Genomic DNA, 22549 nt, shown 5'->3' on the forward strand with positions numbered 1-22549 from the left:
CTTTTCTAAGTGGCTCCAGAGTGATTTTCTGAGGCTTTTGTTTTATTTCGATACTTGTGTTTTTTGTTTGTGTGTGTTTGTAGTTGGGGGAAAAAAAATCCCTTGGGGATCACTTGGTTATAAAGCTATAAAGACTGAGCTCAAGATTTGCCAGCCAACACAGTTCTATTTTGTGAAGTTTAGTGGTTAGCTATATTGAACTCACCTTGGAAAGAAAGAGAAAGAAAAGAGAGTATACTATAGTCCCTGAAGTCCTTGGAGATGTGTGGGACCTACATTCCTGAAGCTTGGTTCCATTGCTCTTTCTTCAATTTAGTGAACCGGGTAATTTTCATTTTTACGTAAGTTAAGTTTACCCATGTTTTTGTTTGTTTGTTTAAGTGGGCTCCACACTATGGGGCCCACTTAAACATGGGTCCTGAACTCGGGACCCTGAGAGCAAGACCTAAGCCAAAATTAAGAGTCAAATGCTTAACCAACAGAAACACTGAGGCACCCCATCTATGTTAATTTTAGTTGCACTACTAACTCCCTTGCAAACCACATGCCTGGGATCATTTGATTTGTGCAAATTTACAGGATGGTCATTTGTATTATTCTGGTAGTGATAACATATAATATCCGATTAAGAGTCAAATCAATTATTCTCAGTGTTCAATAGAGCCAATACCAGGCACTGTTTACTTTCAAATATCAAAATTAGCCCATCTCAAATCACTGGTATTACCACTAGGATAATATTTAAGTACTTACACTCATATTGCAAAATCATTCAAGTTGTGTCTTCCTTCCACTAGGGATCTTCTCCCTCAATTAGATTAAAAATCTATTATCACTGTCACTCATTCCTAAAATTGCTATCAAGTGATGTTTTCTGCATGGTCAATTTAAATTATGAGACAGGTTAATTAATTTTAATACAAAAAAGTTCAAAACCTTTTTAATTTTTTATCATTTTTTAATATATTTTTAAAGATTTTATTTATTTATTTGACAGACAGAGATCACAAGTAGACAGAGAGGCAGGCAGAGAGAGAGACAGAGAGGAAGCAGGCTCCCTGCTGAGCAGAGAGCCCGATATGGGGCTCGATCCAAGGACCCTGAGATCATGACCTGAGCCAAAGGTAGGGGCTTTAACCCACTGAGCCACCCAGGAGCCCCAATTTTTTATCATTTTATTTTAAAACAATATCTACAAATATCTTAGAAATCTTCTAAAACTATGTTGACTCTATCACCTTTCACAATAAAGTAGAACAAGAGTGAGATAAAAAAGAAATGAGCATGTATGTAGCTCTGGGTTTTCTTCTCTATTTTCAATAATAACTATTGTTTAAAGTCTCCACAACCATCAAGGATTTAAAAAAATCCTTTGTATACTGTTAATAATGTACGATAAACCACACAACGAAAATGTTTACAAACAAAGGATTTTAGGCCTTCCCATAAGGATACACATTAATAACCAAGTTTCATTTTTAATTTTTTGTCATTTAATTGTCTACAAGTCACACTATCACTAAGTGCTACCTAAATTCAAAGTGTCACAAAAGACTTCATGGAATTGGTAGAATTGGATTTGAGATTTGACATAGAATGTTGTTGGCTATGCTTTAGTGGCAAACAGACAAAGGTATAAAAGCCATTATCAAGGAACTATGAATAGAATAATTTGTTTGGGCGAGATTGATTGATTATGCATGGAGCAACTAAAAAGATAAGGCTGAAAGTATGGGCAGAATTCAAATTTTGGCAGGATCCGAATATCAGATGTCAATTATTCTATCCGTCTATCAACATCCATCTTTAAACCATATCTGAGTATGTACCATGTGCCAGATACTATGTTCAGCTCTGATAATACAAACTTAAATTTAGTCCCTAGGCCTATTAGGAGAGTGACAAGTAACCAAGATGTGATAAGGAATACTCAGGACTGAGAAGTTTTCCTGGAGGAACTGAAATCTGAGATGGGTACAGAAAAATTATAATCATTAACAGGATAAAGGGGAGGCAAATTGGGAGATATATTACTTGAATGTCAGGAAAACGGGGAAAGGACAGAGACAGAGAGAATATGACATACAGAGAATTATAAATAATTACAAAAATTCTGTAAACTTAAGGGCTCCTGGGTGTCTCAGTCAGTTAAGCATCTGCCTTTGGCCCGGGTCATGATCCCAGAGTTCTGGGATTGAGCTCTGCATCAAGTTCCTTGCTCAGCAGGACCCTGATTCTCCCTCTTCCTTTGCATATCACTCGCCCTGCTGGTGTTTTCTCTGTCAAATAAATATATAAAATCTTAAAAAAAAAAAAAAAGGAATAGCTTTTTAAAAAATCTGCTAACTTGAAGCTTACAGTGTGGAAACAGAATTCAGGAGCTATATTGGGAAATTGAATTATTATACCCTGCTATTGTGGGGAAAAGGAAACTTTAAATATCTAGTTCATATTGTTTTATTCTTACAAAGTTAGATATAATTTTGTGCATTTTCTTTATGTAATGACTAAGCTTAGAAAAAAGCATTCTTCCTAATAATCTTCAGTCCAATTATAGCTGTATAATCACAGAGTGTTATATAGCTTAGTTTACATGGTGAGTACCATGAGGCAGGATGTTTCTCTGTTCTGTTCACTGATACATCTCAAGATCTTAGAGATAAGAGCTCATTTTAGAGTGGTACCTAACACATATAGAGCATTCAGAAAAATATAAGGTGAATAAAATTATTAATATATTAATATATTCTCAAAGAGGTAATGTTTTTTCCTTTTACATGATGAGTGCATTGAAATAAAAGAAAACCTATCATTGAGTTTCTGGGTTCAGAGATTCATAGAATTGTACTCCATGAAGAGTAATGGAGTTTTATTTGTCTTCCTGCAATTACCTTTTGGATAAGGATCCCAGGGAGCAAAATTCCTTCCCACTCTGATTGCTCCATATTGTCCAGGAAAGATTTCTCAAAGAAATACACTGAATACAAACCTGGATTGCATATGATCTCGGCCAGCTCTCAGCTTTAAACATATTTAAATTAGTCAAATGCTTACTGTAAAAAGCACTGATGTGGGAGTACTTTACTTCTGATGCATTTTGGTTGAGCACTAATCAGCTGCTAGCCTCCTGTTACTAATTAGCTTTTGGTTTTCAAATGAGTTCAAGCTTAAAATTTATAGAAGCTTATATTTTAAATTTCTGCAGATATTTTAACAGTCTCAAACTCAACCTTTTTAACTCTGTGAAGGAAATAAAAGAATAATCTAGTATTTGTTCCTATAAAATAAACTTACTAGAATATTTATGAAGGCTATTAGAGCTGTATAACATGTATAACTGCCAAACAACCAAAGTCCTTTAACCTGTAGCCCAAGCTTTTTTGAAAAAATCAAATTAGTACATTTAGGACTAGGCTATCTGAAAGAATAAGGGGTTATGATACAGAAGATATATAGAACTGTAGGCTGAAAACTCCTTTCTGTACTTCTTGTCCTCTTTTCCTTAGTAAATCAAAAATACTTTGAGCACTTATCATGGGTAGAGAACTGTTTATTCTCTCTTTCTCAAATATAGAGGAAATCTTTTCACAAGTAACATATATCAATCAAAAGACATCCCTTTAAAAAAAAAAAAAAAAAGATTTGTTTGAGAGAGAGAGAGAGAGTCCATGAATGTGGGAAGGGCAGAGGGAAAGGGAGAGAAGCAGACTGCCTGCTGAGCACAGAGCCCCACCTCAGGACCCTGAGATGGTGTCCTGAGCAGAAAACAAGAGTGGGATGTTTAATGACTCGGCCACTCAGGCGCCCCCAAACACACCCTTTTGAAGTCTTCTTTTGATAGCTGTTGTTTTCTACTTATTCCTAATTTCCTAAATCAGCCAACATATCTTCTGCCTCAATTTGACCTATGGTTACGATATAATACTTCATTTTATATCTAGAAAGGTTTAGCACTAGAATAATAACTTTATAAACTCTTGGATATTGGGTGTCCAAATATCTTTCTCACTTGTGCCTGAACATTCTCCATGTAAGTACATTAACACTTAACAAGCGCCTACTATAATACATCCTCCAAACTATAAAATGATATTTAATGATTGAAGCCTAAGTGCATAGTTCTGAATTTTATAAGTAAAATAAGATAGGGTAAGATATGATGAGATAAAATAAAATGTCAAATAGTATTTCCATTTAAAATGAGGGGCAACATAATGTAGTAGCTAAGACAGTAAGATTATCTGGACTTGACATTTTATACTTAACTAGATTTGTGACTTTGGGCAAGTTTCTTAGTCTGTTCACATCTCTTAACAGCTAAGTTTCCTCACCTATAAGTTAGTGATAATTAGTGATAATTATATTTCAGACCATACATTAGCCTGCTTAGAACGGTGTTGCAAACTAAGAAGGAATTAATAAATACTAACTACTATTATCAAAGTGATTCCAACTGAAAAACTCCAGCACTCATCATAGCACTTTACTCATAGTAAATAACAACAAAGATATGTTGTGAGAAAATAAGAAAAAAGAAATTCTTTTTGGGAAAATGTAATTATGAGTTGTATAACTCACAATTTAAAATAGAGAGTAGGGACGCATGGGTGACTTAATCAGTTGAGTGTCTGCCTTTAGCTCAGGTCATGATCGCAGGGTCCTGGGATTGAGTCCCCAAGTCAGGCAGGCTCCCTGCTCACCGAGGAGCCTGCTTCTCCCTCTCCTGCTTTCCCTGCTTGTGCTCTCTCTCTACCCCCTCCACCTCTCTCTCTCTGTGTCAAATAAATAAAATCTAATAAATAAATAAATAAATAAATAAATACAGAAAATAAATAAATTACTTAGAAGAAGAATAATTCACCTTGGTGGTTAAGATCAGACAGTGATTTCTTCCAGGGCTCCTGATAAAAAGGTATGATGAAATAAATAGTACTCTTCCCAACAGCAATAAAATAAGCATAATGACAGCTTCAATCCTCGATATAGACTGATGGCATCATACCAGTGAACAATTCAGAACAACAATTCAGGAGATGCAGTTTTGCAAGGCATTGCTGTTGATTTGAAAAATCTGGTGCTTCCCAGGTGAAGTTTGAAATTGGCCTCCATCCATTGAGGGCAAGGAGAGAATGAAAAAAGAGGCAAGCTGCTTCAGATTGGTAAGTAGCAGGTTTAGCAAGCAAGGGAACTTACATATGAGGCTTGTTTTGGGCAGCCACAAGACTAATAGATCTCTTCACTGGCCTGCCAGAACCCTAGGTTTATAGAGAGACCTTCACTGGGTTCGTCATATATTTGGTCCAGATGGTTTTCACAGCACCTTACTCTCAAGGCTGCAAACTTGAAACAGCTCTGAGAGAGTTGTGGGCAGACATACCTTCCAAAGATAGGTGGGATGAGTAGCCTCTGATTGCCAGATCCAGTTCAGTGGTCCTGTCTTCTCAGTGACCTCCTCCAGCAGAAGTTAATGAACTAGATAACCTGCTTTCTGCTGTTTTAACTTCTTCTAGGGATATAATCTATATTATCTATAAAAATGCCTGACATTTAAGCAATCCTCCTTGAATATTTTTACCATCAAATAATGTTTTGAAAAATGAGTGACAGAGCTTGAGATTGTATTCTTGGCAAAAGAAGTCTGCAGGGTAACTAATCCATGCTGCCATTTGAGCATAAATATATCTTTCTTACCAAACAAAACTGTGAGGTAAATTCATTTTGTAGAAGCTGAGGTGTCCCATAGAGACAGCTATCTAAATAGAAGGCCAGCCTATCTTTGCTCTGTAATGATGTTGTCACATGTTTTCTACGGATGGGCATATTAAATACAGCCCAGTGCACAAGCACCTTAGAGGTCAAGTGTCCAAGCTCCACTTCATGGAACATAAAGTAAATTATTTTATTTTGAAAAAAAAAAAAAAGTAGTAATTATAAAGAACTGCCTCAGGCAAAATAAACTCTGTAGTTTATCCTACAGTACATAGAATGCCTACTTGTGAGCAAAATAACTTCTAGATAGACTGGGTATGAACGAACGCCAAAGTATCCAAATGAGGTAATTTATTTTATGGCTTTGTCTTTTACAAACCTGTGAAAAGCAGGAAAATATCTATCAAAGGTAATTGGCTCTGTTTCAGAAGCAGGGTAGATTGCTTCTGAACAAATCAAATTCAAGCTGATATGGTTATAATAGACACTTAATGTGTTTACTGTTCAAAAAGTAGTGTCAGCTCATTAAAAAACACATTTTAAAGAAAGGATAACAAAACATTCCCTTTGAAAACTCAACTTTGGATTAGAAGACTGTTCTTACCAGTTCTAATTACTGCATTACGAAACAAAGTACAGCTCTTCCATGAGCAGCAATGGGTCGGTATCTGTAGCTGCAGCCCTCCTGTCACTAACTGATGGCCAACAAGGTAGAGTTTAGGAAACAATATGTAGATTTCTTTTCCCAATAGATGTTTCCATGAGATATGAAGAATGCAATGAGAATAAAAGCTATCCCTAAAGTCTGCCTGAGCCTTGGGTAAATATTATCCTGGATATCCAAGATCAGACTAGAGCCAAGCAAAGAATTCAATTTGGGATACCCAACAAACAAATTGCTCTATACTTCACTTGGAACAGAGAGTCTTCCTTTTTGAAGTGAAATAGCCATACTCTTACATGACCTCTGAGACCATGACTGTTGAGTTAATAAATATAAAATAATTAATGATAAACAGCAAAAAATTTTAGAAGCCTTAGACCAGGTAAGGACGAAGGGAGAAAATCTTCCCTGGATGCTTTATTCAGCAAATATTTTAAAAATAAAATGAGAAGGACTGCTAGTGGGATCTATTACATAGCAGTTACAAAATTTAGGAACCATTATCTTTTCTGTAGAACTAAGAAAAATAAGTCTCAACCCCCAACTTCTCCTTTAATACCAGATTTAAAACCTTTAATCATACTACCCATTAGCATTTTGCACTAGCTAGTTCCTTTTGAAGCACTCTGATATGAAGCACAAAAATCATTAAATGTTCTAAGGTCTCATCTTTTAAATTTTTTTCCTGATGCATCCTAGCATCACTAAAATATTCTGCCCTGCTGGTATTCTTTGTTAACCCAAGTAATCCCTGGAGTCTTGAAGAGAAGACTGTGCCTTGCTCGTTGGTTCATCTCTAGGATATTGGCTAACAATAGTAGTGTCTCCATATGTCTATTATTTTGGAATCATGAGCTAGTATAGTGGGCCTTATGCTTGTTCTGACCCTTTGGAACTAAGAATTATTTTAATTTATCTGACAGTAAGAGAGAAAATAAATTTCATCCTCAAGATGCCCCAGTGGGGTTTTATAAATCCTTTGCCAAAAGCATTTATGAATAAAGATTGAATATTAATTCATTTTAATTATTTTTTCCCTAGCTTCTCTAGTTTATTCATTTGTCTTGATAGTACTCTAACATAGAAACTATCAGGCTTAAAACAAGGGGAAAATAATCTTTCTTCTCTCTCTCTCTCTTTTTAATCCAATCCACAACATGCATTTTAAAAGTGACATGGAGAAACAATGCATCAGTTGGCTAACTATAATGTAATCTATTATGCTGTCTCTCTAAATCAATATGTGGGTAACATTTCCCTTACATCTACCCTATATAGTGGTGTACACCACCACCCAGTACTAATAAAAAGTGAACTTGCTAAGAAGTCTCCTATTAATAATAATACATATGCTTCTCTGAACGCATGCCTTATAGTGAAGCAATACTTTCATTCCTACCCAAAGCAGACCACTTTCAAACCCGACACCAATCCTGGTACTCAGAGACCTATAAATGATTATCTCAGCCATGGGCTACATAAAATAAATGAAGTTTTAAAGATCATAAAAATAAAACCATGTGTCTAAACATATGGCATGTTCATTGGCAGTGTGAATGATCATCATAAGAGAAATCTCATCCAGTTTGTCAGGAAACGGAATCAAATATTTCCTCCCATGTAAGTCGGAGAGCTCAATAGCAGCCTCCCTAAGGTTTACGGTGAATACACAGGTTGAAATACTTACTATCACTGACAGTACAGAGGTAAAAACCCAAAACCATAAATATGGAGAAATAAAAATTCTAAAATCAATACTTAGAGGAAATTCAAACCTCAAATGGATGCTCTTACCCTACCAGGAAGGAAAAAAAAAAAAAAAAAAAAAGGGCCACCCTGGTAATTAGTAGGTCGGATAAAGACTAGAATAAAAATGGTGCCAGGCATTTAGCCACACAACATCGGTACTTCCCCCTATTAATGTTTCTTGAAAGTTGTAAAACCATCTGGTTCTATAACTAAGTCAACCCCAGAGGGAAGAAATTTGGAGTTTCACCTGCTTCTTAAATGTGTCCACCCTTGAAGAGATACACAATATTTTCCACTTATATATTAAGATCCAGGTCAGATCACATGCAATTACTATCTTCCTACATGCATGGAAATAGAGCAAAACTGGATATTGTTGTAGAGCTTGATTCTAAGACTAGCCAGGACTTTGGGATTTGTGGAATTACATATATCCACTTCTTTCCAAAGTACCTAACTACACCCTTGACTTACAGGAAAGTAGAGTAACCTCTTTGGGAAAGTATTCAAAATATGTCACAATTGTATATGGGCCCAATGTACTTAAAAGGACTTAGAGTCAATTGTGTCTGTTGGTAAGAACCCAAATTGTGATGAGGGATAATGAAAGGGAGGGAGGAATGCATCTGGCATTTTTGAGTCAGTCTCAACAATCAGGCCGAAGGACTGTGGGCAGATGATGACACCACAAAGAGTTTAGTGATTGTTCCATAATGAGCATGATTTTCTTCTACCATAAAAATGCTTAAAAAAAAAAAAAAAAGTTCCTGGAGTAGCATAAATTTCCATGGATTCAAATGTCACTATTTCCCATTCTTACATCAATAAGCCTTTAAAGATATTGCCTTATATAACTTCAGAGCAGTCAATGAGTAGTTGCCCTTCCTTATCGAGAATTCAATGACAGCTACTTATCAGGAGTGATCCAGAATGCTTTCAAATGTTATGAAAATATATGTTTAAATTCCCTGTATCCTATTCTTCTTCAAAATAGAAACCTTTCAAAATAGAAACTTAATTCAAAATAGAAATCTGAATTTTCTTTTATTTATTTATAGCGCTTTTCAAAATTTCAACTACCAGACTACAATCCTGAGAATAAAACAGATTATTTTCTAAATGTGAAGATCAGGAGACATAGTAGAAGACATTTCCTCACACTGATATAATGTTTCAGTTACTATTTTTTCTCTTAAAAAAAATAAAAAAAGAAGAATCCTAAAAAAGGCAAGTGAACATAACCAAATATGCCAATGAGTATTATAATCCTCAGAGTGAAATTCTATGTCCAGTCCTCTTTAAAATATAATTTCTTGGGGGCAAAAGCCCAAATCCTAACCCACTCCAAACAAGTTGTAACATAATCTTTTAAATCAAAACATAAGCAATCAAGTTAATGAGTCTCAAAAGATAAAAAGATTTATAACTCTTAGTTCCTCTCTCAAAATCTGTGATGTTTCAATGATCTTAACTTTCCAAATGCAAAAGATAAAATCAACGTGTTTGAAACTTCACAAAAATAAAGGTATAAACAAATAAGTAATAAAAAGAATGTGGAAGTAAGTGCTAAATTTCTGCAAAGTGTTGCAACCTTTAGGTTTGAATCTGTTTCCTTTCCATATAATTGAAGTGATGCCAGCAGAATTAAAATGATCTGTCCCATGTAATTATAAATAACATAATAAATATGCTAGTCATTCTGTTCTTTTTCTCCTAAAGACTTAGTTTCAGAAAACAATTAGAAACTGAAGCTAAACAATAATGTCTCAAAAAGAATGAAATAGAGAAGAGAAAGAATACACTAGCTAACTGTCCATCACAGACTCTTAAATGGATTAGTTTACGTTGCTCAAGAAACTCATTTTGATTTATACTTTACGCTAAAATGTGTGTTTGTTTTCTGTACAGTGACGCTACCATTCCCAAAAGTCTCTATGACAATCTTTAAAATTATGTCTTTTAAAAATATGATAGAATTTCATGATGGTTTTTGCAGAAAAGAGTTAAAGACTGAACAACAACTATATATATATATATATATATATATGTATATATATATATATATATATATATATATATATATATGGATTAACGTAATTGAATGACAGTTTCAGTTTGAGAATATTCCTTGTTCTTTTTTAGGAGTTGTACTACATTTTCTTATTACAGGTCATTATAACAAGTTATTTTCTCTGTGTTCTAACTGGAACAAATAGATTTAAACTAAAGCTTATGGGATTTCAGTTAGATATCTGGAAGGATCTGCTGACAGAAGGGTCTCTTAAGCCTTGGATATAAGCTTGGAAAATCTTTTTATCTGCTATCCTTTAAGAGGAGTATGGGATGGTTTTTCCAACATACTTTGCCTAAAGACAGAGAAGACAAACTAGCTGACATTTCTGAAAACTTTTCCAGTAGTAATTTTCTTTAATGTGGTAATTCGATTCTTGCCATAAATATTTTCTCTATTGCTTGACTCTATTCTTTTTTTTTTCTTTTAAAGATTTTACTTATTTATTTGACAGACAGAGATCACAAGTAGGCACAGAGGGAGGCAGAGAGAGAAAGGAGGAAGCAATCTCCCTGCTGAGCAGAGAGCCCCGATTTGGGGGTCGATCCCAGGACCCTGAGATCATGACCTGAGCTGAAGGCAGAGGCTTACCCCACTGAGCCACCCAGGCATCCCACTTTCCTCTATTCTGAGCCATCACTACCATTCCTCACCATCTCTGCAAATTCTTTTTTTTTTCCCCCTCAAAAACAGTTTCAGTGTAGAAAAGAACAAAATTCAATTATTTTTGAATAAGTGAATCTATTATATAGGGATATATATATTTCCTGATGAGGGAAATTAATAAGACTTTATGTGACTATCAGTATTTAGGGACACATATGCTATATGCACATATAATAAGTGGTTAAAATCACTGAAAAGCCACAGTCCATTTCTCTAACTCTGGATTTTTTTATTATTATGCCTTGCTTGGCCATCCTCTTCATAATTTTCAAATAATATATGTATGAATTGGAGATTTAGCTTTGCACTTCACAGTAACTGATTTCCAGAGGCACCTGAGTGATTTTGTATACAAACAAAGTTGCTGCCTGTATATTTCACTTGAGAAGTATTTTGGAAAATCTTTTATAATGCTGAGTTGAGTTGGGCCTATTTAATTTGATCTGGTCTCAGCTTTCATGAATTTTCTATGTGAGTCAGTGATTTTTCAAAGCCCTTCTAGGATTTTTGTAACCTTCCCGTCAACTTTGGAAAGGAATCTTGTTTGCTAAAGCTTTATAAACTACTTTATTTCACACACAGAGTGCTAAAGATTTTTACCAGGCAGTAAGACCAACTTACATTCAGTCTACATTTAACTATTCTTTGGAATAAATAGTATTTATTCAACAATTCAACTAGTATTTTGTATGTGAAGTGTAAACGATCTTTTCCAGAGAGTTGTTAGGTGAGCAATTACAATGCAGACTGTAGTGGGAAGTTCTTTTATTTCCAATATTGTATGTAACCCTTTACTATGACCAAGTTCTTACTCCTGATCTAGATAAATATATCTATTCCACAAATTTTTGTCTGTAATCTAGAAACTCCTGAGAAGTGTCTTCTTATGGTTCTGGAATTTTATACAAATGTGTCATATTTTAACTCCTATTCTTCTATCTCTTATACTCCTAGTGAAATTATTATGACCTCAGTTGGTATGTTTTGCTTTCTCTTTCATAAAACCACAGTCTTTTCAAGTACTTTGTATGTAACAAAACTCGTCAATCAAATAGGTTTCATTTTGTCATTATTTCAATTCAGTGAGCTTCATTTACAGTTTTTCTGGACATAACATACCTGCCCTGAGTATTCCCTGCCTAAAGTCTATATTTATTTTTAACTCAGTTTTAAACTCCAATTTTTGGTACCATTGTCATAATTCTATAAACCTGGATATTAGTCTTTGGTGCGTTCTTTACATTGTTTAAAAAAAAAAAAAAAAAGTAAATTTGAGGATCTAATTGGCTTTATGAAGCCATTCATGTATCAGGTACCATCCCATCTAGCAAGTGGAGGAGAGTTCTGAGGAGTAGTACAAAATGGAAGGTTTTTATAGGGAGGAGGGTGGGACAAGAAGCTATTAGCAAAAGAAAAGAAATGATTGTTTCATGCAAGGCTACTTTCTCTTAGGGTGAAATGCAGAGGATCTTACTAAATGCATTTCCCTACTGTCTGGGGAATTAAAAGACCCCTGTGATAGATTCTGTCATTGGTGATGATCAGAAAATTCCAGATTAATTGGCTTAAAATTCCACTTCTGGAGAGGCTGAAGTAGTGATGGAGTCTCAGTTTGCTGTCCTGGGGCCAAGTGATTCCACTTCAAGCCTGTGGTGGTCTTTTTAACATTTAAGTTCATGCTACTTGTCTATGATTGTATTTCAATCATTTTCCAATTGTGATCCAAGTAAATCACAAAGCTATGTTCCCTACAGTTCTATATGGCCCCCAGGCAAAAGGGGACAAGGAAGAATATTGCATCCTTTCTCCTCCCTCTGCAAGTCATGTATGTTGTCATCAAATACAGCTATTCAGTCCAGACAATATAGCTAGGACAGTGATAGAGATAAATGGGGGGGTGGGGAAGCCTAGGAAGAGAAGGGGAAAAGCCAAAGGTACTGAATCTGCCATAACATGTTCCTTGACTTCTCGTGCCACAGTTTTCAATTGGTATTTCAACAACAGCATATACATATACAGTGATCTGGGCTTGATTCACAGCAAAAGATGTAATTATGGTAGAAAACAGAGGAGGCTGCTAAAGGCAAATCTTTCCCAAAGCCACTCCCCTAAACTTCACCCAAGTCATCCAGGCATGAACGAGGTCTGCTATAACACAGCCTCAGCTGCACTATGTGGGCTTCCACATTACTTAGGACATCATAAGAAGCTTGGCTCCCTTAATCTGTTTCTAACTTGTTAAAATCATTAATTTTTAAAAATGTATATATTTTTTAAAATATAATTTATTTATTTGACAGAGAGACAACCAGAGAGGGAATACAAACAGGGGGAACAGCAGGCAGAGGGAAAAGCAGGCTCCCCACTGAGCAGGGAGCCCAATGTAGGGCTTGATCCCAGGACTCTGGGATTATGACCTGAGTCAAAGGCAGATGCTTAATGACTGAGTCACCCAGGCTCCTAAAAATGTATATTAAACATACCCTGTGAATGTTAAAAATTTTAAAAATGTAATTGTTGAATGGCTGGTAAAAATCCAAAACACATTTTATAGTGGATTCTTTTATCTCTTTGATCAGGTACTTTCTAATGTTTTCAGTTACCTTAAACCAGTTGCATCCCTACAGACACTGTTAAAAAAACAGAAATGTGGGGTGCCTGGGTGGCTCAGTGGGTTAAAGCCTCTGCCTTCAGCTCAGGTCATGATCCTGGGGTCCTGGGATCGAGCCCTGGATCGGGCTCTTCACTCAGTGGAGAGACTGCTTCCTCCTCTCTCTCTGCCTGCCTCTCTGCCTACTTGTGATCTCTCCCTCTGTCAAATAAATAAATAAAATCTTTTTTAAAAAAAAACAAAAAACAGAAATGCTTTCCCCACTCCTATTCTATATGAAAATGTCATTGACTTTTGTCCAGTATAAGAAAGGCTAGTGTATTTGGGATAGATCTGATATCTAAAGGAAATATTATGAATTAAATTACTTGATAGAACTGATAAACAGGTATGTATCCATCTTATATCAACCATTTTGATTCAAGTCATGATTGAAATAAATGCATTACAACTCTAACTTGACATTGCTAAACTTGGCCAACTCAGAGAAACTGTTCCTCTCTTTCTCTTCTCCTCCTTCTTTTTTTTTTTTTTTAAACAACCTTTAAAAATTTAAAGATGATTCTCAGCTTGCTAGCCCCACAAAAACAAACCATAGGCCCCATCTGTCTTGCCAGCATCAGCTGGAGTTTGCTGACCCCTAATTAGATAGACCGTGATTTTTTCCATTCAGTTTTCCTTCCTCCATAGAGCGCTTCCAGATACTGAAATGGGGAGGCTAGTACTATTTGTTGTTACCACAGAGTGAGTAATTTCTCATATTTTAGGTGAGTAGGGAAATATTTTCCATGTTTATAATTCATTAGTATGTCCAGAGAAATTAAACCGTTCCTTTATCAGTTACCATATGAACACTCTCAGGTTACTTCTCTGTTAATTAAGAATTCTATAGAAAAACTTGTGTTAATTTGACCATTTGCTACAGACTTTATGTACACTGTATTCACAGGCAAGATGGCCATAAAATATATTGGTTTCTAATATTTGATTCTTTACTGAGCACAGTATAAGTTACTGGGAATAATAAGACAAATATAATCTAGAGTTCGCAGGCTAGTAGAAAGGATAAGCAGGTAATAAATGAAATATTTAAGGCTAAAGAATTTGAAATTTAAGTAGGACTTGGATACATTTCTAAGTGGCCAGGTGCATGAAGCAGAAACGTATACTTATCTAGGACCCAGAAAAGAGACATGGCCTGGAAATATATTCTTGAGAGTTATCAGTGCATATGTGAGCTAAAAATTTATCCATACAAGGACCCTTTAAGGAGAGAGCATAGAAAGAGAGAAGAGTGGCTGGAGGGATAGCAGTGCTAGCAATACTTGGAAAGGAAGGAAATGGTGCACAGGAAGTCTATGCAAGAAAAGATTGCAAAGAAGCCATGTTCAACAAGTGCAAAGGCTTCAAGAAGCTCACATAAGGTAAGGCTGGAAAGTGGCAATAGAATTTGCAGGTTGGGACCCATCTTAGTGAGAAGACTGGGGAATGATGAGTGCTAACTGTGAGGCATTGCATTAAGATAGTGATTCTCACATGAAAATCAGCTGGGGAGCATTTTTTTTCAAAATTGAAGTTTCCTTGTTTCCAAGGGAAATGTCAAAATGCAATATGGTGGAGAAAATGTGTTTTAATGTAAGATTTCTGTTGTTCTGCTATCTGCCTTTCTCATGGGTTAAAAATTAATGGAAAGTGGAGAACTTGAGACAGTAAGTGCATTTTATTTTTTTGTTTGTTGTTTTTTAAGTAGGCTCCATGCCCTGTGTGGAGCCCAACACAGGCCTTGAACACATGACCTTGAGATCAAGAGTCATGTGATAACCAACTGAACCACCCAGGTACCCCAAGTGTATCTTATTTTTTGGGAACCTTGACTTTGTTAAAAAGAAAAGACATAAAAGCATAATGAAAACAGAAGATAGGATTTAGAAAGAGCTTGTTTTGTTGTTGTTTAGGGGGAGAAAGACTTTAGAATGATAAGACCAAGCGCTACTAAAAGGACAGAAGCTAACGATAAATGATAGAGAAAAGAACTCTGGGTTTTGGCCTGTCCCTTAAAGCAATGACAAGTAATAGAATCTGGAGTAAAGGCAGAAGGGCATACTAAAAGGTTTTCATATTCATATTTCATATTAAAAGGAGAAGACAGGTTGTTAAGCAAGCAAATTTGTACAAAAAAACTTCTACACAGCTTCAATACTGAATTCCTCCACCTTAAGTTTTATCTGTATTTGAGGAAGGGAAATAAAAGGAAAGGATGGAGGTGTTATCATCTAAACCCCAAGACCTGAAACTTTACTGCCTACCTGCTTGTACTCACCGACCTCTGTCCCACATTTTTCCTTAAGTTCTTCTTTCCAACTTATCTCTTAACTCAGGCAAATAGAAAACCAAATTGCCTCTCTAACAATAGGGACTGCCCTGACAAGACCTCCAGGCAATCCAGAACACCCAGACCACCTAGACCAGTTTGAGATTCATACCAGGCTCACACTTGCCCTGCACAGGTAGACCATGGAGTGACCTCTAGAATAACTAACAATTACCTTTACCTCATCAAAATACCAAAATCTCCACTCAAGGAGGAGCCCAAGCCTTATTTACATAACATAAAATGTGTGTATAGTCAGGTTTCCTTAAAGCACATACATGCAACCCTATGCCCACCTCTATGTCTTATGACCAGGTCTCCTTATCTAAATATTTATCTTAACCCTAAAGAAAAGGAACCAATCCACCCTTGCTCTGGGAGTCATGGCTTTGGATGCCATTCCCTGTGATCTTCTTATTGCTGCAGATTAGGTTTTCTTTGTACAATTCACCTAGTGCAGTTTCTATGCTTCACCGAGGAGTAAACGCACATTAGTTCAATTACAGAGCAGACAAAAAGCTGATTGTAAGATGGCCTGTCTAACAGATTTCTACTCATTCTTTCTCACTGGATTTCAGTATTTGGGGATCATAAGGGGAAAGAGGCGTTATTAGTTTTATTTGGAAGATGATACATAGGAGAAGGAGATTATAATCATAGTATTAGTATCAGTATTAGTATTAGTATCACAGTCTGTATACCAACAATGAAATTAACAGGAATAGTTCATATGTATAATCCTAAGCATTTGATCAACTAAACGAAAGCAAAATTGTGAGTCCTGATACAGTAGGTTTGGTGACAAGTATGGAGTATCACTGAGGATATGTAAACACAAAGATGCTGGCAGATGCTTTCTAACTGAAGGAGATATTTAAATAAAAGGTTTTTTTTGTTTTGTTTTGTAGTTCATCTGAGAGGTATCAGAAAGTTTATGGAAGAACTAAAATGGCAAGTGTTAAAATTTAATAATTTTCCCATGAATTAGCATTCATGGGAGGGGAAAATTATGTTGAAATGATATTTCAGGATCTGGCATATATTTGAAATATCTAAATTTTGCCTATAAGGTGTTAATTCACTGGAGAAAATACAATCGCTGTCTCTGTGTCACCAACAGGTCTGTTCATGGAGAAAATAAACCACAAATAGAATTATGAAGAATGTAAAAGTGCCATCTAGAGGCTGGTGCCATCTAGAGGTCTATGATCCTTAAAATTCACATGGGGTGGGGTTATTGGGAAAAACACAAGAAGAGTCTCTAGGGCTGGTACAGATCATATAAAATATGTGATTATTCAAAGTTTCCTCTTTGCAGACTATCTCAAGGGAGAGATGCTACTTGAGTTCTACTTACTTCAAAACACTAACTCATGTTTTTAGCCAAGTGGCAGCACTGAATCGACTTGTGATTATGGGCATTAAACATTCTCTGTGCCATTTAAGCACCTTCAGCATCAATTTTGCAGCTGGCAAACTATTGCTATTTATGTTTTCAGCACATTTGAAATAATCTGGAAGTTATTTTACTTCCATTAGACATTAAGAAAAGAACCAAATGTAAAATCATTACTTTGCCAATTTACTGTGAAACCCAAAGGAAATCTCTCAAATGTATCATTTATTGAATGCAAAAGTAGGGGGGAAAAAAGGCAGTTTTTGAAACTAGTTAACAACATTTTGGTCAGGTAGATTTATCAAAAGTATATTAAGGATTTTGAGACTTTTTTCCATTTATATTGTCATAAAAATAGCACAAAATAGCAGATTAAATATCTCATATATATCAAGTATTATTAGTGACATTATATTCTTTTTAATACTGAAAACCCAGCAAGTGAAGCATGATTCTATTTTCTACATAAGGAAACTAAGGCTGAGCTTCATGGAATCACATGACTAGCTAATTAATGATAGTGAAAATTTCAACATAGTTACCTCAGAATTCAAAGCCAGTGCTCTCACATTCTGAAGTGAGAATATATATATATTTAAAACTCTGGAAATAGTAGATATCTATATACATAACAGAATAAGATTAGAGCTTATATTCCTTAGATAAATTTCTCAACTTTCTTATCTCTTAATATGTGAGATGCGACAAAGTACATGTGAAGTTTCTGTGCTCTGATGATCTGTGTTTTTTAAGCGGCTTAGACCCCTCATCAGAGCTGTACAAGTTGGTTCTCACTCCTCCACCTCTTCTGAGTTTTGTCTTCCCCTGCTCTGCCTGGGCCGAGCATTGTTGGAGGAATACTTAGAACCATAAAGATTTGATCGACTATAAATGTTATCCTATTAAGCATCATTCAGATTTAATATTACTTGTCATCCTTTTATGCCTTCTTTTTAAAATTCTCCCAGGCCCTAACATATTTTTGAAGACAAATTTTCACTTGAAGCCTCCCAGTGTATACCTCTTCACCTTATATTAGTTCCTTCACTGATCATATATTCTGAGCTCCTGCTTTTCCCTGTTCTACTTAAGTAATTTACTGTAGATAGAGATCTGAAGCTGTGTCTTTATCAGCATATATATCTTCCTTCTTTGCACTGGTAGAAAAAATGACCTAACCCTCTGACTCAACTTAACTTCTCCTCAATTGCTGAAGCAACTTGCTGTTTTAGTTTCCCTTTTCAGAGATTGTCTTTTCCTCCTCACTGAATTCTTCTGCATCCGTTAATTCTTTACCTACTCCTTACCTTCTTAATAATGTGAACTTTTTATTCTCACAGTTTTACTAGAATTATTCTGTTGGAGGCCCTTCAAAGATAATTTTCTTACCAAGTCCATTGGAAGTTTTTCTTTCATTTCTTCAACATTGTTAGTATATTTGATCCTGATGACTTCATCTTACTTCTTGAAATTACTTCCTTTCCTTGGTCTCCCTGATCTCATTTTGGTTTTCCCCTGGCCAACTGAGACTATTTAGATTATTCAAGAAAGGTGTGACCAACTTGCGCTATTGCTTCCAGAAAAGTATGTACCTTCTGTGCAATTTTGAGACCAGCAGCTTTCTGCTTTTCTTTCTGAGTACTATTTCCCTCCTTAAGGGGGTGAGAGAGTCTCTTTACCCCCTTTCTCAAAACATTTTTGTTCTTCTGCCAACTAACCTTCTCAGGCCCCTCCCATTTACTTGAAGACTTCAGATATTGGCAACACAATGAGTGAGAGTCTGAGAATTTTTTTTTTTAAGTACAATGGACATAAAATGTATTAGTTTCAGAGGTACAACATGTTGATTTGACAATTTTATACATTAGTCAATGCTCATCATGGCAAGTGTAGTCTCAGAAATTTTTTAAAACATTTATCTATTTATTTGAGAGGGAGAGAGTGAGCAGGGGGAAGGGCACAAGGAGAGAGAGAATCTCAGGCAGACTCCCCATTGAACACAGACCCTGATGCTGAACTCCATCCCACCACTGTGAGAGCATGAACTGATCCCAAAACCAAGAGTCTGACACTCAAGGTACTGAGCCATCCAGGTGCCCCTAGCCTGAGAATTTAAGGATAGCTTCCTAAATTAGTTTTGCTTCTCTCCTAAAATAGCTGTATCAAGTAGATTATATATGAGAAAAATTTTATTGACTTGAATTTGTCGTCTTTGTCTTCTTAAACAATTTATTGAAAATTGTAACAATCAGGGGAATTTCAAACAGTAAGAGTTCTGAATAATCTACAAACTAGATAATAATTCCTTGACATCTTTGAGTTAGTCATTCAGTGATAATTGATTTTGTTGATAGGTATATAGTCAATAAAAAATGTTTCTAAAGATCATAAAGCAATCTGAAGCATGCTAGTCATTTAATGCCAAGTGAAACAAGTATTAAAAATGTATCATTACAGGTACATAAAATAAGCCTAAAGACACAAAAAATACTTTATAAAATGTATGAAATGTTAGCAAGAGTTAGGTGCTAGTACTGTGGTTTTCTTTAATATTCATCAATGGGTTTTTAAAGGAAAGATTGGTTTCACTTTTTAAATTTTATTTTTAAGTAATCTCTACACTCAATATGGAGCTTGAACTCACAGCCCCAAAATCAAGCCTTGCATGCGCTACCGACTGAGCCAGCCAAGCATCCCAGGAAGCTTGGCTTTAAAACACAAACAAAGCTCAAATGTAATCTCCCATCAGGTGACTTGCTCTTAGCTGGATAACTCAGATGCTTCTTCTCCATGACTCCTGATGCTAAGCATATGTCACTTATTTTATTCCACAAGCTCAACTAAGAAGGAATTTTGAACACATATTAGGACTAATCCCACAATCTTTCTCCTTTTGGAAACAAGGCACATGTTGAATTATTATTATTATTATTATTTTAACTCAGCCACACCAATTTCATGAGTTTTTTAGGATATACTTTGTGAAGTTTCGTAAGTGAGTAGCTAACTAATGAGACTTTTGTAATGTTTAACGAATCAAACAAGAAAATACCACTTATTTATAATAAAATATAATTTAGCAAAATTTGCCTTTTTCTTTTCTGTAGTCAGAAATGCATGCTAAAATATTTATCTTTTTAAAGAGCAGCATTTAAATATCTAAGAAGTCACCAAATAATCTCTGCACCAGTGAAAATAAGTTGCAAGTACTGCATGTGAAAGAAATTCATCTTCTAGACAAAAAGCCCACCATCACCATTGAAATAAAATGTTAAATATGTGATAAACAGCAATGACAGATGCAGGAACTTTCTAAAATAATATGGATTTCAAAGACACGTAATTTAATTTGCATCCCAGGGGTATATTTTCATCTTCTTGTCAAAGAATTTACATTCATAACCTATCATACCCAATTACAATAAAGAGAGGTCTGGGATGTGTTTGTTTGTCTTCTTTCTTTCTTTCTTTCTCTTTCTTTCTTTTTTTTTAACAAGAAAACATACAAGGATAACTTTGGAGTGCTGACCACAGTAAGCAAATAATTTGAAATGTTTCCCCTGTCAGACTAGCAAAGTAAATAATTTAATTTGCGAATTCCAGAGGTTTGGCAGATTACAGTGGTACTAATGTTTTGGAGAATAGGTCCCTGTTGGCTCATACCTTTTCAAATCAGTGTTTCTGTAGTCACTAACCCTACTTCTCCCTCCCCACATAAATATTTGCACACATTGAAGCAATGAGATTCCTGGCATACCCTTAGGCCTTCTTAATCTCTCTCTTTTGTTCTGCTTCTGCTCTCCAGCAGAAGACAGCAAGGAATTTTTCCCCCTATCATCTTCATTTTAGTATAGCTTTTAAAAACTGAATGTTATTTACATTTCCTTTGAAATTGCTTTTTCAATTCATCACATTGCTGTGTGTTGATTTCCTTTAAGTTTGCATGCAGCTAAACATGGTTTACAAATGTTCTGGAGACATAGCGGATGCAATAGTGTCCACTTGATCCTTCATCTTTGATTATAATTCTTGTATTGAATTATTTAATTAAATCCTCCCAAGTAGACCACATTGTTCATAATCTTTTAAAGCTGCACTGTTCAATATGGTAGCCACTAGCCACTAGCCACTGTAAATTTAAATTTACATTTAAATTTAAAGTAATTGCTATTGAATATAATTTAAAATTTAGTTGCTCAGTCACACTCACCACACTTCAAAAGCTCGATCACCATATGTGGCTAGTGGCTATCATATTGGACAGCACAGATATTATAGAATATTTCCATCATCTCATAAAGTTTTATTAGACAACATTACTTTAAAGAAAGTCTCATAAACTGAGGAACTACAAATGTGGCCTTCTTGAAGTGTAAGAAGTCAGGGATTTTTTTTTTGTTCCTTACTTAATGTAGTAAATGCAAAATATACCTAATAGAATGTGTTGATTAGTATGTAAGTGGAAAACAAAACTGGCATGCTAAAATGTATTTACCAATACACATTATACAAAAGGGAAAATAAAATATCCAAGTTATGGTGTATCTACATTCCTAGTTCCTGATTAAAACTCTAACTCTTATAAATAATCTTGGGTACTACCGAGGCTCATTCAATCCTAACTTTGTTACACACTCACTATGAACAAGTTGATGAATCTGCTCACTTTGTTACAGAGAGGGAAAAAAAATCAAGAAAATGTCCTTCATTCTACTTAAATAAATATAGATCAAGCAGGGTATAGTCAGGCTTTGTAGGGTCTTAAAACTTCTACAATTTGGAAAACACTTTAGAAAAACAAGAACGGGGTGCCTGGGTGAATCAGTTGGTTAAGCATCTGCTTTCAGCTCAGGTCATGATTCCAGGATCCTGGAATCAAACCCAACATCAGCCTTCCTGCTCAGCAGAGAGCCTGCTTCTTCTCCCTCTTCCTCTGCCTGCCGCTCTAATTGTGCTCTTTCCCTATCTCTCTGTTAAAGAAGTAAATAAAATCTAAAAAAAAAAAAAAAAAATAAGAACAACAACTCTCCCAATTGCAAAAATATAAAATTATGATCATGTGAACATATTACCAAGGTCACTCCCAGAATTTTGGAAGAAGCGTGTACAAGTAAATGTCTCTGAATATGAAACAGAACATAACAAAGAGCTATGCGCAGATGGTAGGACAGAGTAGTATAACTGAAAGTGATGTGGGGAACAAAGGCAAAAGAACAATTAAAATTCCTTACGACTTACAGGCCATTGACAAGTCCTTGAAATAGAGTGATATTCCTCCAGGAAGTCAGCTGCCTTGATGTTAATACTTTGCT

General features: G+C 35.4%; 1 long non-coding RNA gene across 1 annotated transcript in view; it reads right to left on the reverse strand.

The window, feature by feature from the left end:
- The window catches only part of LOC131825177 (uncharacterized), a 104860-nt gene extending 86121 nt beyond the window's left edge, over positions 1 to 18739 (reverse strand). The window contains exon 1 of the long non-coding RNA XR_009351151.1: positions 18627 to 18739. This is a non-coding gene — a long non-coding RNA (uncharacterized LOC131825177). The remainder of the gene's footprint in view (positions 1 to 18626) is intronic.
- Between the last annotated feature and the right edge of the window lie 3810 nt (positions 18740 to 22549).

This window comes from Mustela lutreola, chromosome 2 (assembly GCF_030435805.1).
Source record: "Mustela lutreola isolate mMusLut2 chromosome 2, mMusLut2.pri, whole genome shotgun sequence".
In the NCBI taxonomy this organism is placed as follows: domain Eukaryota; kingdom Metazoa; phylum Chordata; class Mammalia; order Carnivora; family Mustelidae; genus Mustela; species Mustela lutreola.